Consider the following 15,824-nt stretch of genomic DNA (forward strand, 5'->3'; position numbering starts at 1 on the left):
AAGCTGGTCCCAATAAATAGTAGGAGCATGGATGTATGGTGTACATACATCCCAAGTAGCTTCAAGGCAGTCTGTGGATTGGATATCCTGGGAGGATGCATGAATGCATAAAATGTAATATTCAAAGGAGATAAATTACTTCAACTTTTGTCTATTACTTCTGGCATGAGCAGATTCTTATAAACGGCATTCATGTCTGGGGCATTCCATGACCTGAATTCCTAACCACCCCTTCAGATCCCCTGTAAAAACCACAGACTTGAGAAGAGAAGGGAACCAGACCCTTTTGTACTAAGCTGGCCTAATGCAGAGGTCTCGGCAGCATTTGATAAGTGTCACAAACTCACCACATCTGAAGGGGCCCCTTTGGAGTGACAGGTCCCCTGCTCTTGGAACACAAATGGAGCCACTAGTGGGCCATGTGGGAGGTAGGCAGAGCAAGAGGCCTTTCCCATCTGAGATCCTTTATTCCCAGGCATGGTATGTTTTTTGATGCGGCCTATAGCCAGAAAGGAAAGGGGCCTGGAGAGATGTGTATCTGAATCATCTTTGTATTGATTAAAAAGAATGAAAGACAAAATCCTTTAAGGTTTAAATTTGCTTTTGCATGAAGGGTCAAAGGAGAAATGTATTTATTCTTCCTGGACTCAGAAGAATGTAAGTCAGCTCCATAAGGGCGGACACTTCACTCCCTCTCTCTTTTTTTTTAGGTTGTTTGCACCTACTTTCATGTCTGTGAAAATTAGTTCTGGCTGAGGTAAAGCTTGACCGAATGAGATAGCTGGCCTAAAAATCACCAATGATTTGCTCTGATAAGCGAGAATGGAGAAAAGTGATACCTGTTTTCTTTTAAAATCCTTAATCATAAAAATTCACATGTGAAACTTCATTATCCTTTTTTCTCAAAGGATAATGTTCTCAAAATCACTTTTTTACCAAGCGGTACATCTCCGTTTATTTCTGCAGATTTTCTATGTGTGTGCTGCCCTGGGCCAGTTATCCAGGATGATGGCTAGTCAGTCATCAGGAAGTAGATGCAGACACAAGTGGTAAATTTGGGGGGTGGGTTGGACTGGTGATTAGTTGACCTGGATCATTCAGTTGCCAGGAAATGGGGAAGCAGAACCATGTCTAAGAGTTGTTTATCGGCAATGGCACCATGGTCAGTGTCCCCTAAGATTGTCAGGAGTCACTATGGTGTCAAGTCAAAGGGAGTCAGGGATAGTGTTCTTGCAAACTGGGCAGCAGTCAGAGTGTGGGTGGAAGTTCAGCTCAAAGGAGTTCTCTCCAGCCTGGAAGAAGAGCAGCACTTCTCAAAGGTTTATGCTATCTTCTGATCACTTTTTGTATTTTTATTTAAGTCTTAAATTTTTCATAGGTAATTACATGTGCACAATAAAATACTCAGAAGGTATAAATGGGTTTATAATGAAAGGTCAGTACCTCTCCAAGCCTTCACTTCCCTTCCCCAGAAGAAATGACTGTGCCAGCAGTTTGTGTATCCTTCTTCCAGAGATAGCATGTGTATGCATGAGGACAAATGAGTGTGTATAAAGATGATTTTAAGATATACAAATTGTATCAACCTGGTTTGCTCTTTCTTTTTCATTTAACAACATATCTTGGAGTTCATTCCTTATCAGTACATAGAGAAGTTATTTTTTCTATTTAATGGCTCCTGCTGTCTTTTAATTCTGTTCATTGTGACTATTGGCTTAACTTTGTTTCATCTAACTTAACGGATCTTTGCCTTAAACTTAAATATGCATTAAGCATCTAAAAAAATATCCGGCATGGAGCAGGCTCTTCCACTTCTATTTGTGAGACATTGAGGAAGTTGGTTGCTCTAAGCCTCAGTTTTCTCGTCTATATAATGGGGATACTATCCACCTGGCTGATATGGCCAGTATGACTGGCTGTCTATCAGGTGTGTGCTCTCTCTTTCAAAGTACAGAATTATTTCTAGGAAGAGAATGCATTTCCCAGCTTCTTTTCTATCTAATGTTACCACAGAATTAAGTTTTGCCAGTGGAAAATGAGAAGTAGTAATGTGTGTCAATTCAAGGCCAAGGTAATTAACACCATAGCTATACACTAAAGCATATCATTGGAGTAAAGATTAAATTCAATGAGGTAATGTAAGGAAAGCATTAAGACATAGTAGTGCTAAGTAGCATCAATTATTATTAATATTGTTATCTGTATATGACTCCCATATGAATAACCTCTAGTTTTTCCTCTACCAACTTTAGTAAGGACTCAGTACTTGGTCATGTGCTCCAAAGTCAAGTGTACTTCACAGAAGCATTAAGGAGCAATGCAGGGTTTTTTTCTCAATTTTTCAGGTTTTATTAGAATCTTCTACTTCACATTAGCTGTCACTTCAGAGCAGAAATAAATATGGCAAGACAGGGATATGGGACCTTCCAGTTTGGAAAACTAATAATTTCACTAATTGACCTTGTAAAACCCCCCTTAAATATCTCATGCAGATATTTTGGTTGGACATGCTCTATTACAGAAGAGTAGATGACTGATATTAAGCATATGATGTTCACTTGATTTCCCATAAAAATGAAAGTGATACCTTTTCTAAAGTAGGTGAAAAAAGTAAAATCCTGATTTAAGACTTTCTAAAGAGAAGATACAGTTTTTAATTGAAGAAATAAAGGAGTAAATTTACATTGCATACCTTACAGCAAACCACTTAATGATAATCTCTGTTAGATTTTTTTTCTCCAAGAGTGATTCTTTGGCTACTAGCCAATAGGTATACCAAGGAGTAGACTTTCTTTCTTGATGTTTTCCCCATAAACCTCTAAATTATTTTCTGTTGTCCTAAAAAATTCAGACTCTACTCAAAACTTAAATGACCTTACTTAAAGAACTGCTCAGGTTGACTGGACCCATCCTTCTTAAAAGGCAATTTATCAACAATCCATTGTTATTCAACTTGCCTTTTGGCAGCCTCAGTCATATTAAAATATTCACCCAACAAAAGTGAGTCTTTACCTAGAAGGGGATTTTTCTGCTAAGAAAAATAAGACCCACCCTTCCCCCTCCCAATTTTATTAGAATTATAAAGGGCTTTCTCTTTTGACCCCGAGTTGCGCACTAGGAAATATTCTTTTTTTATATATATAATAGTGTTTATTTTTACTTGTTGACAGTTTGCTTTATTTATTTATTTATTTTTGGCTGTGTTGGGTCTTCGTTTCTGTGCGAGGGCTTTCTCTAGTTGTGGAGAGCGGGGGCCACTCTTCATCGCGGTGCGCGGGCCTCTCACTATTGAGGCCTCTCTTGTTGAGGAGCACAGGCTCCAGACGCGCAGGCTCAGCAATTTTGGCTCACGGGCCCAGTTGCTCCGCGGCATGTGGGATCCTCCCAGACCAGGGCACGAACCCGTGTCCCCTGCATCGGCAGGCAGACTCTCAACCACTGCACCACCAGAGAAGCCCCCAGGAAATATTCTTCTCTCAGGGACTGTCTAGTCCCAGAGAAGGCTCTCAAGGGAAGCCTTTAGTTACCCCATTACAGGCAGCATCTGTCAGTCCACCCGCCATCTATGCCACAACCGTCCTTTTGAGATTCACTATAGCCTTTACTTCTGACCCTGTCTTGGCCACCCCACACCCCCTTCTACTGAATATATTGTTTATGGACTCTGTCCCCATGTATGCTGAATTTGGTCCCAACAACATGCTCCTCCTGCCTTTCCTGCCTTAGGAAATTCCACCTTTGTATTATTGCTTATGTTCACCTCTCTAGGCTTCTGCTTTAGAACTCAACTTTAGAGCCTACCCATTTCACTGAACCTCTAGAATACTTAATTTCAATCCCTGTACCCCGAACACCACTGGCCCTCTTTATGTGTAGCTGATGAGTCTTGCTTCTTCCACCTAACTAATGGCCAATGTATCTGGGTCTACCAGTATGCTATAGAACACAAAAGGCAAGTGGAAAGATACATGTGACATCTGTGACTAACCAGGGTGCAAATTTGAAGAGAATCCCTTGAAAGTGTTTTATAAGAATCAGAACTTGTTCAATAACTCTCTTTCCCCAACAAACTGTAAATTCTATAGGAAATGAACCGTGTATAAATTATCCCCTGAGGTATCCTCAGAATCTACCACAGTACCCTGGGTATATTAGGGCCTCAATAATGTTTGTTCAATAAATAAGTTATATAGATAACCTAGAAGTAAAAGATTAGATGGTCAAATATATATTTTACAAAACAAAATCCATATTCCATATTTAAGAAAATATATCTAAGAAGTATCTGAAATTACTAACTATGTAAATTGAGGTAAGATATTCCTTAGGCCTCACCTTCCTTATCTTTAAAATGAAATAATGGTAGAGTGAAAGAGATTAGATAGAAAAGGTGCTATCTGAATGTTAGAGATTATTGTTTTTACTCATATTGGCAAATAATGAGGTTGATAATCTAGTTGTTACAGTCTGAGGATATTAATCACCTGGAAGCCTATGCATTAGAATAAAAGTAACGTGTCTCAGCGACAACTTTATAAGAGCTCATCTCCTGGCTTGTTGCTCCCAACTTGCTGGGCACAAGAGGCAAGTCATTTATTAACTTCATTTACCTTTTAAATGAGAATAATGCATATCTGCCTCCCAGTTAGGTTGTATATATTAATTCACGTGCTTATGATTTACTGTGTATGAGTTCATCTATTTCATCTGTTTCATCTATTTCCATTTTTTCACTGCTATGGCCCCAGGTTCTAGACCAGTGCCTGGCACATAGAAGGTACTCAGTAAACATTTCTTGAATGAATGAAAGGCCATTGAGTGTTTATGAATGTATCTGCTCTGTCAACACATGTTAAATTAAACACCTTTTATGTGCTAAGCACTGAAGTAAGAAGCAGTCCCTAAGGAACTCATAGCCCAGTAGAGGGAGACACATATGCTTGCCAGTGGCTCCTGCATTTTTAGAAACTTTGTGGGCAAGGGACACAGTTATTTTATAAAATGACCAAATGTGCCGTCTGACCACTGGATTGATAGATAATATAGTTGACTGTTTTTCAAATATACATAGATTTGGTGTGGTTGATAAAATACAAAATAATTTAAAAGGGTTGATGTATCCCTGATACATTTTTGTCATTGTGTAATTTCTCATCCATAGATAATAAAATTATCATCATGAGAGGGTCATGGAGCTTTGTGCCATACAAAGGGCAGGCAGAATGGAGTAGTGGAAAGAGTGACCTGGATATGTGCCCACTCCCAGCAAGACTAACTGGTTAACCGTGGGCATAGGGCTGGCAGAGAAATAAAGAAATAAAGGAAACTCTGCACTTCAGTTTTAAAATGTGGACAGCAACACCTAACTCATGTGGTTATAACAGGGTTATCTGAGATAACATATATGAAATTTCTGGCCCATATTGCTAAAGATTAAAACCTATTTTTTTTCCTTAAAAAATCTTATGCATATATTTGTTTATTAAAATTGCTTACTTTGTCCTTAAAAAAACTATTTTTTTATTATGATTATAAAAATGATTATGATGATGAAGAATCAGAGATATAGGGCAGAGTTCAGAAGATGACACATGAAGCAGTGGCTGAATCCTCCAAGGCAAGAAATGCCACCAGAGTTGTCTGGACATCTTGTGCTTTGCCTGGCATCAAATTGAGGTCCCAGACCAACCCAGTCATGCCATGGATGGAGAAGCCACATCGTCAGCCTGATGGTGCTATAGGAGCTGTGGGTGGTGAGCATCTAGTCACCAGTGTCCTGGTGCTGTTTGCTTCACTGAACCATGTCACTCCTCTAACAAGTGGGTTCAGAGCTATAGCTATGCCTTGCCAGGCTGACATGACCATTTTGATGATCACATGTTTTTTTAAGTATTAGGTATTAGTCTTGTGAAAAGTAGTCTTTTGAACCATGTGGGACTAGTGGTGAAAAGACCATTTATGTTTTCAGGGGACAGGAAGTGAGCCTCCTTTCACGGTTGGCAAGCAGCGTAGCACAGTGACCAAGTGCACAGACTCAGAGGCCAGGCTGCCTGCATGGGACTTCTGCCTTGGTCACTTTCTAGCTATGTGACTTTGGAAAGTCACTTAACCTCTTTGCTGTTTGTTTTCCTTGTTTGTAAAATGGAAGATAATGGTACCTGACACATTGGGTTGTTATGAGGATTGAATGTGTTAGTACTTCCAGAATGCTAAGATAATGCCTGGTGAATAGAAAGTACAAATAGGTAAATAAATGGATGGATGGAAGGATGGATAAAGTAGAAAAGCTTTTAGTTAAGTTTGAAAGAATTCCCATAGGAATTGCTTGTATTTCTTGAGCACTTTACCAAGTTCTAATCTTCCCAACAGCCTAATAAGGGAGGTTGTATTATTTTGCCCTCTTACTGGGCAAGAATTGGAGAGGACAAGGTACTGACTTGCCAAGGACATATGCTGAGTAGGTGGCACAGCAGGATTCCAGTGTAGGTCTTTCTGATTCCAGAGTCCTGAGATCTTACCTCCTGAACTGACACAAGATCCCCTCGCAAAGGTCATGTGAGGGAGTAATTACTCCACAGTCGCTATTGCCTAGTGTTCTTAAAGCCCAGAAGTGCAGATTATGCTGGAGACACTTCTGTTTGTTCATTCACTTATTCGTTCATTCAATAAATAGTTTGAAGTGCCTTCTCTGCACCAGGTACTCTTCCAGTTGTATTGAAATCCAGGGGTATTTCTAGCTCTTTTTAGTCTTCCCTGAGTTACGTTATCCAGGTGCTTTCATGCATCTCTTTTCATGCATCAGGCACAGTACAAGTCATCAGTTACTTGTCTTGGAACCCACGAAAGCCCACAAAAGAGTCAAGTTACTTATATTTGCTCTTTCCAATGCCTTGCAGATGGTAGGCAATAAGGATTCTCTTGACTGAATGCATAGATGGACCACTGGACAACTAGTGGATACTCGGGAAAAAATAATGACAGGATGATATAATGGGAAAACCACATACTAGGAATTTGGATGCTTGCCTTTTTTGTCCTGGTTTTGCCACTAACCTGGTCACCTCTCATAAGTCATTGAACCTCTTAGAATCTTAGCTAGCTAACCAACTTCTTTTCTTCTCTGCTCTAAATTTTATAATCTAAGATAGTTTAGGTGAGTTACATCTTCTGAGTAGTCTTAAAGTTTTAGGTTAGGACTGAAATCTCCTCAGGCTGCTAAAGGTCCTATAGGGTAAGGTGAAGGTGGGGGCTCATTAGCCCATGGTCAAGCCGGGTGTCTTTGGGCCACCCCTTGGGCTTTCACCGAAACCAAACAAGAGAATGGAGCGATGGGAATTTGCGCCAATAATCCTTGCCTCCTTACCTTCATCTCACCCTGTCTCCCAGAGCTTGACAGCCTTCCAGCAGTGGATTAAGAGTGAGCAGGACCAGATTCCAGAAAAAAAAAAAAAAAAGGCTTGAGCCTCACAGTTATTCATGCCCTGGGCCTCCTTGATTCTCTTCTCCAACCAATTAGTTCTCTGGTCCAACTTGACCAGGATGGGAAGCCATTGTTCTACGGATCCACCTGTAGTTCTCACCATTTGCCAGCTCTGCAAGTTGGTATATAGATGGGCGTACAGGACACATTTGCTCTCTGGCTAAAATGTTGAGCCTTCCTCTGCTAGTGTGCATAGAGAGAGCCAGCTGTTTGGCAATCCCTCCAGCACATGCACCCCATGGGAGTTCACCTAGAGAGTAACTCAGCACAGCATCAGGAGTGAGCAAGAGTAGGTGCAGGCTCCAGGGTCAGGCATCCTTGGTTGCAATCCCAATTCCTCCATTTACTAGCTATGAGATCTTGGGCAAAGTACTTAATATCTCAGAGCCTCAGCTTCTGCATGTGTACCACAGGGGATGATAAGAACGCTGACTGTTCAGAGTTGTTGCGAAAGTTGAATGGGATAATCTATGAGAAACACCACACACAGCTGACACACAGTAGATACACAGTGAGCGGAAGCACTTTTTGTTGTTGCTGTTCTTTGTGGGGTTTTCTCAGGAGCCAGTAGTGTGGATTCTGTAGTGATAAAAATCCCCACGTGTTTGTCCAGTGCCTGTCAGGTGATGGTTAGTGGCCAGCCAAACTCAGTCCATTTGGTCACAGTATTCTGGAAGGAGCATTCCAACCACTCTTCCTGCCTCCTAAACTTTCTCAAACCTTTTCACTGCCGGGAATTTATGACTCAAAATTAGGAAGAAATCAAATGAGAGTTTAGTTGAGCATGCACTGTAAAGATGGTCTGTTTAGTTGGCAGAGCTACAGTTTTGGAGAGGGCGTTTGAAAGACTAGCTTATAACTTTCGGTGCCAACCCAGAGGCGTGAGGCAATAATTTTCCTTTCCTCCTGGAAGGTCCACAGCCTCCTCCTAGGGCAATCTCTTGGGTTTCACTGAATTGGCTGTTACGTTTGGAAACCAACTTGTGCATCTGAGCATTTGGGGGAAAGCTATTGACTAACCCTTGCTCTCTTTCAGCCTGCTTCCCTTTTTCCAATATTTAGGAGCCCTGGCCAAAACAAAGAGCCCATTGTGTCCCTGGTACAAGCACCAGAACTAAATTAAACATTCATTGAGTCTTAATTAATTGTATTAAGGTTGGGCAATTCCCATTGCTTGGGAAAAAAACCAAATACTTAATTTACTTGCGAAGTGGTGTATGTCCCTTAGTATTGGACTAAACCACCATGAGACAATCACTCACTTAACAGAAACTGGGGCCTCAGCCCAGGAACTAATTAGCCCCTCTTTCTCTATATATAGCTATCTTCACCACCCGGACCATCTGGAAGTTGTTACCTTCCAAATTCTTTCCATTTATTTTTTTTCCCCAAACCAATCATTACTGCCATGATTCTTCCTTTCTTTCTTTTCTTTCTTTCTTTCTTTCTTTCTTTCTTTCTTTCTTTCCTTCCTTCCTTCCTTTCTTTCTTTCGTTCGTTCGTTCGTTCGTTCGTTCTCTTTCTTTCTTATTTTTATGTTATGTGACTTCCCACTCTCAGATTCTCCCATGTTATCTAGATCACAGCCCAGCTGCCCTGGATGTTTACTCTCTATCTGATTTTCAAGTGGCACACCTATTTTATGTACTTTTCCCAGTGGCAGAGGAAAAAAAAAATCTTTGTGTGAAATCCAGAGGCAGAAGCAGGATGATTGCCAAGGGGTTTGGGCCTCCCCGAGTTGACTGTGTGCCCACCAGGGAGGCCCCAGAGCTCGGTGAAGCCCCCACAGTAGGGTCTTTGATGGTCAGAGACACATGGGGAGTTCTTGGAAGAACTTGGTTTCTTGCCCAGCTCATTGAGCAAAAAGCACCAATGTAATCTGCCCTTTCTTTGAGGAAAACTCACCCAGATCAGGGTCTACTATGCTTTGAGAGCCAGTAAGGAAGTATAAAACCTGTCTTAGCTGACACTGTACTTTAGGAGAGAGGCCTCAAGTATTTCATGAACCCATAATCCAAAGTCCTTACTCTCACTCAAAAGAGCCCCTCCGGTCTGGCCCCTGTATCCCTCGCCCACCTTCTCTCCTACCACCATACCATGGCTCACTGCAGCCCTGGAACCCTGGCTTTCTTCTGCCCCTCCAACATGCCAAGCTTATTCCTACCTCAGAACCTCTGAGCCTGCTATCTCCTGAGCCTGGAACCCATTCCCCTCCATCTTTGCAAGACTTCTTGTCGTGTAGTTCTCAGCCTGTTACTGCTGAGGTGGCCCTCCCTAACCACACCATCCAAAGTGCCTCCCCTGTCCTCCAGGCCCTCCCCATCATATTCACCTGTTTTGTACTCATGATAGCACTTGTCACCATGTTATGTTGTTTATTTGAGAACATGTCTGTCTGTCTTCAGTAGAATATCCATCCACGAGAAGTACCTTAATCTGTATAATAAGTAACCTTAAATCTGTATGATTTACCATTGTGAGCCCTGCCCCTGGCACAGTGCCTGGCACTGTAATTAGTTCTTTAATGAGACAAATTATCAGAGAACAGCTAATACGCATGTCTGTAACTTTCTGGGTATAACTACATAATGTAAGTGGTTAGGATTCTCTGGCCATTTAGAGTATAATTCAAAAGTAGCTAGAGGGCTTCCCTGGTGGCGCAGTGGTTGAGAGTCCACCTGCCGATGCAGGAGACACGGATTCGTGCCCCGGTCCGGGAAGATCCCACATGCCGCGGAGCGGCTGGGCCCGTGAGCCATGGCCGCTGAGCCTGCGCGTCCGGAGCCTGTGCTCCGCAGCGGGAGAGGCCTCAACAGTGAGAGGCCCGTGTACCACCAAAAAAAAAAAAAAAAAAAAGTAGCTAGAGACAAGGATATTATATATTATAAGACACCTTGAAGTACTGTAGTAAAATCACCAGGAAAATTTGAAATCATAGGCTAACTTTACCTGCAGTGCTCTCCAAATCACCATAAGTTTCGTTGTGTTTTAGGTTCATTCTCTTTATTTCTGGTGTTTTCGAGTCCCTTTGGTGTAAGCCTTGTCCCTTGCCCCCAGCCCCAGCCATCAAAGCAGAAAAAGCCTAAGCCTCCAGAATTCATTGCTCAGTGGCTTCTGATTGTCTCTGGGAGCTGTGGCCTCCCCGTCACCCTGCCTGGGCATCCCTTCTGATATTGAGTTTCACAATATATATCGTATGATGGCACAAAGTACAGCAAGACCTGGAGGACCGTGGAATGGAAGTGTAATGAATTCTTATTTTATGGAGGGTGGCTCTCACCTTCAAGCCTGGAGACTGAATTCCTCTAGTCAGAAGGAGATTTCTTCTCATCCCTTAACAGTGGTTCATCTGTTTCTTTTTCCTGTTGCTTCCATCCTTACTTAGTCCCAAATGGCAGAAATCCCTGGGTAGCTAAGCTCCTGGTTCTCAAGTCTATTTATATTAAAAATTCCCCATATAAAAAAGGCCCATGGTGTCCAGATTTCAGCAAGGCTAGCAGGACCCTCTCTACAAAGTATCATGTGTCAGAACCTTCAGTCCCAAGGAGGAATCCAGTTACATGGGTGTTCAAGTCCACAACCTGCTCTTCAAGCATTTTGATTTTCCTTTCAGTGTCACATTGGATTCAACTAATTCATTTTTCAGAGGAGAGAAAATATTCTTAACAGCCACGTTTCTGGCTTGGCTTTCATCTGGGAGGCCTTCATCTTTTCTCTTCAGGAACCTTTTTCACAGACTTTTTCTACTAAGCCTTTGGGACTTGAATCCAAGGAAGAAGGAATTCAGGTCTCAATAGAGTGCTGCATAGGTCTGTGTCCCGGCTGATGACTAGTCTTCATAGAAACAGAGTAAACGTAAAGAAGTAAAATGAAGTAAATTTTTTTTAGGTCAAAGGCATAAATATGTAAAATAGAGAACATCAACGGTAACAAGAAATGATCCAGGAAAAGCTAAATCTTTGAAAAGGTTTTATATCTACCTGTGTTGTCCAATGTGATAACCACTAGCCACATGTGACTATTTAAATTTAAATTAATTAAAATGAAATAAAAATTCTAATTCAGTTCCTCAGTCATATTTCAAGGGCTCAATAACCACACTGAGCTAGTGACTACTGCTGCAGTGTTGGACAGTGCAGGTCTATCCATAGAGTTCTTTTCTTGATTTTACATTAATATCAGTAGCTAATATTTATAGAATAATTCTCACATGCCAGGCATAATCTAAATGCTTTATATGTGTTAATCCATTTGACCTGTATGATGTCCAAAGAGGTAGGTAGATATTGGCTCCATTTTAAAGGCTAGGAACTGGTACTCAGAGATGTTGCTTGGCCAAAGTTACATGGCTCTTATGTGTTGAACGGAACTCCAGGTCTGAGAGACCCTACAACCTGTGTTCTTATGCACAGATGATGAGTTTAAGGTGCTTGTGGAGCTTCTGTGGTAGCTAAAGGTACTTTTATTTAGGTTTTATGTCTTTGGTGAGCGGTAGCAATTCTTCTGTGCCGTGCATCTGTTAGGGGTTACTTTTCCAATGCCACCTTTTCTGAAGAACCTTGAGAAGCCATTTATTTCCTTCTGTAATGAAAGCAATCACTGGCTTGGGCCATATTCAGTATGGAAGCAGGGCTGGCTAGTAAAAGCTCATTAATGGTGTATATTAGCCAGTTGCATGTATAAAGGCTAGAAAAAGTGATCATTGCTCATCCATGGTCTAGGATGGTCTGTGGACTGGAGCATCCATTCCTTAGCAAATATGCATTAGCAGACGTGGGGGAGTTACTCCATCATTTCTCCCCTGCTAGTTTCTTGAAGGGTTGGAAGTCCTAACCCTAACCACCAGAGCTGATTATCAGCACGAATCAGCAGCAGGTCATTTTGCCTTATCTCCTTTGATTTTTGTGGCTTTTCTCAAAACTTTGTTTCCAAATACCTTGCAGCTTAACAGTGATGCAAAGGCTCACACGCTCAGAGCCATCAAGGACAGTTCTGCAAGGGTCAAAAAGGAATGCTGTTGAAGAGTTTCCCCGTGTGGCCCACTTCCTTCGCTTTTCATTCCAGACTTACTAGGTCAGCATGACTTACCTCTGTACTTTGCATTGTGCAAGAGGGACTCTGGGAAACAGGTAGATGAGAAATATTTTCAGGAACTAAAACAAAAGTACATTTAGTTTAGATTCTTTGGAACACACCTACCTGAGATAATAAGGCACCTCTTTAAAAGTTTTCTGAACCTACCACGAACCTCCTGTAGAAATGCAGAAATGCCTTTCAGTCCCCTTAAGTTAACAGAGGGGCTTAAAGGGATAATGTGCCCTGGATTTAGCTTCAGTTTAAGTCTTTGTGTTGCTGACAGGGCTTAAAATGGGCAGGTAATCACTGGTACAGTGTGTCATCTTTTTTCCTCCCTCTTCTTATGAAATAAAGTACAAAGTTCTTACCTCTTTATCTTTAGCTATTTCTTTTAAATGAAGCAAAGTTATCACCATTTTCCTTTGGTCTGATATTTTTGGAAAGAGTTGGTTTCCATGGTGAGATAGAAGTATATTAGGTATGTAATAAAGGGGATACAACAAATGAGCGTCTATTCATACTGACACCTCTATTTGTCTACAGGACATTAAATGGCTCGTGTTAAATGTTAATGAGGTCTCCTGAGGAGGGAACCAGGGAGCGGTTAGGACTGTGTCTCTCTCAGTGACTTAGGGACCAAATATAGAGACTATTTTCTTGCCCTCATTTTTTCTTTCTTCTTTATCATACCAACACCAAACAGATGGTTAACCTTTTTTGACCACTTTGGTGTGAGCCAGGTGTTGTGCTAAGTCCTTTTTGTCGGTATGAAGTAGGCACTCTTGCTTCCATTTTGCTAAGGAAGAAACTGAGCTTACACTGAGTCAGAGCCCTGGATCCAAGGCTGCTGAGTGGCAGAGCTGGGCCTGAAACCCAAAATGTGGGACTCTAGATTCTGTGCATTTCAACCTCATGTCTAGATGTCTAGTCACCGACCAAGGGGAGCCAGTTCTACCCACAGAGCAAACTTTCCCATCCACCACTTCCTATCTGTCCTCTCAGTACAAGTCCGTTGTGGGCCACATCACCTCACCCCTCTGGCGGCATCTTGGTGGTTTCCCTGACTCAGAACTTTCTCAGCCCATCCAACCTGCGTGCCTCAGCCAGCCTCGCCTTCCTGAAATGCCACTTTCTCTGCGTCCTTCCCCTGATGACAGATTGCCAGTTCCTCCTGTTTCCAACCACATTAGGTTCAATTACCTCTGCCTTATCCTCATATTCCTCCCAAATGGGTCCCCCAGGCAGTTTTTCTACATTTTCCACCACTCCAAGATGATGAGATACTTTTTCCTCTTCTAAAAATATATAGTGTTCATTCTTCTTTCCATGTCTTTGTATTATTTGCCATTATATGAAATGCCCTATTTTCTGTCTAAATCCTACCTATTGGATCCAGCCTAGATACGTTCCTTTAGGAAGCCTCCTCTAAAATTTTGGAAATGGCATTATCTCCTCCTCTCCTGAGCCTCTTAAGAATTCTAACTCACTTTTCCCCAGAATTCCCTTTTCCTGATCACCATGGTTTCCCCTATGGTGATCTTGTCTCCAGCTAGACAATAAGTCCCTTATGACAAAGCAATGGTCTATTTCTGCTGTTCTCTCTGTACTTAGCAGAAGACTGGAAAATAATAATTATAGCTAACATTTATTGAGCACTTAATAAGTGCCAGGCACTGTTTACATGTATTAATTCTTATAATCTTCGCAATAATCCTCTGAGATGAAGACTACTATTAGCTACATTTCCAGATGAAGAAACTGAAGAAGTGAAAGGTTAGGTGACTTACTTGCTCCAGTGGTGAAACTGAAATGCAAACCAGTGGAGGCGGTGCCTCCACCCTGCACTGTCCTAGGGGTCAAATATGTGTAAATGTGTAAATACACATTTGGGCATAGAGACCAGTGAAAGAATGTGAATTCTTTATGTGGGATTTCCATGCAGCTGATGAAGCTCATGGTTCCCAGACATCCTCTAGAAATGGGTTCGTAGCTCCTGCCTGTCACCCAGCAGCTGTAGAATTGTGTATTCAGTCGGAATAGTCTGTTTTAGAAAAGCTTTGAGTTTCATCAGCACTGTCCAAGTCCCAGTTGGAACCAACTTGACCTTTGCATAGCAGATGTAACTCAAGCCCCACTCCTCCCTTCTCCAGTAATATGAGCCTCTTCTATTTGGTCTTAGGTGCTTTAATCCTTTTTGGAACAAGGTAGGCTATAAACAAATCCAAGTATTTTAAAATTTTAATAGCAGCCAAAAACTTCCATAAGACTCTTGAAAATGAACTACAGTTTGATCATTTTGAGAAACTTGTGACTGCCTGGATCATCACTGTCACTTTCTGAGCCTGGATCTCTGTAGTACATTTAAGCAGCTAATTTGAGGGAAATTGCCAGTAGCTTGCATTTTCCCATACTGCACACTTTCAAATGCCATTGCTGTAGCGTGTTTTCCACACGAGTGCCCTCCTTTCACCTAGTGGATGTTGTGTTGGTTTTTCTGTTTTGTTTTGTGGCCAAACTCAAGCAAATTATCATCAGAATTGCAAGAAAAAATCAAATGATAAAAGGCCTTTAAATTCTAAAACCCAGGGTGTGTCACTGTGTACATTAAAATCACACTGCACGCCGAGGTCACACCTCCTCCGCCACATTTCTGACTCGTCCCCAGGACAGTGCCTCTATGGGGTCAGCGCTTGGTATATGTTTACCAGGTAGAATTTTGGATGTTTTACCTGGCTTCTACAAATACTGTTGGTTTGCTAATCAAGAGCAAAGTGTTCTCTACCAAGGGAGGTGTGACCGAAGTTTCAGACAGTTCTGTTTGTCATGTTTGGCTGGAGGATTTTACAATGCCAGCTGTTGATGGAAGCATGGAGCAAAATAGATTTGGGAGAGGAAAAAAAATAGTTCTTTCAGCTCCATCCAGTTGGTTTTGTGAAAAGGGTGCCATTATACCAGGTCTCCTCTGAGCAAGAAAAGTAATAGGTTATGTTACATGAATACAAAGCCCTCCAGGATCTTGTGCTGGCTTTCCTTTCCAGCCTCAGCTCTCACCACTGCCTGTCAGGTGTGCGATGCTCCAGGACGCCAACCTCCTTTGCATTCCCCACGGGTCCTCTGCCTTCCTCGTGAGCCTTGCTCATGCTCTCCCTGCTGGTAGTGCTTTTCTCCCCCAGTTGGCCTAGCTGTCTCCTTGCATCTCCTAAGCCTCAGACTAGGAATTCTTTTTTTCCAAAGAGCCTTCCCTAAAGAACTCGCTCCCCTCCAAAAG

General features: G+C 41.9%; 1 protein-coding gene across 9 annotated transcripts in view; it reads left to right on the forward strand.

Moving 5' to 3' along the window:
- The window catches only part of ERC2 (ELKS/RAB6-interacting/CAST family member 2), a 968,268-nt gene that overhangs the window by 828,482 nt on the left and 123,962 nt on the right, over positions 1–15,824 (forward strand). The window lies entirely within an intron of this gene.

Source organism: Mesoplodon mirus (assembly GCF_964341445.2).
Source record: "Mesoplodon mirus genome assembly, chromosome: 12".
Classification (NCBI taxonomy): Eukaryota; Metazoa; Chordata; class Mammalia; order Artiodactyla; family Ziphiidae; genus Mesoplodon; species Mesoplodon mirus.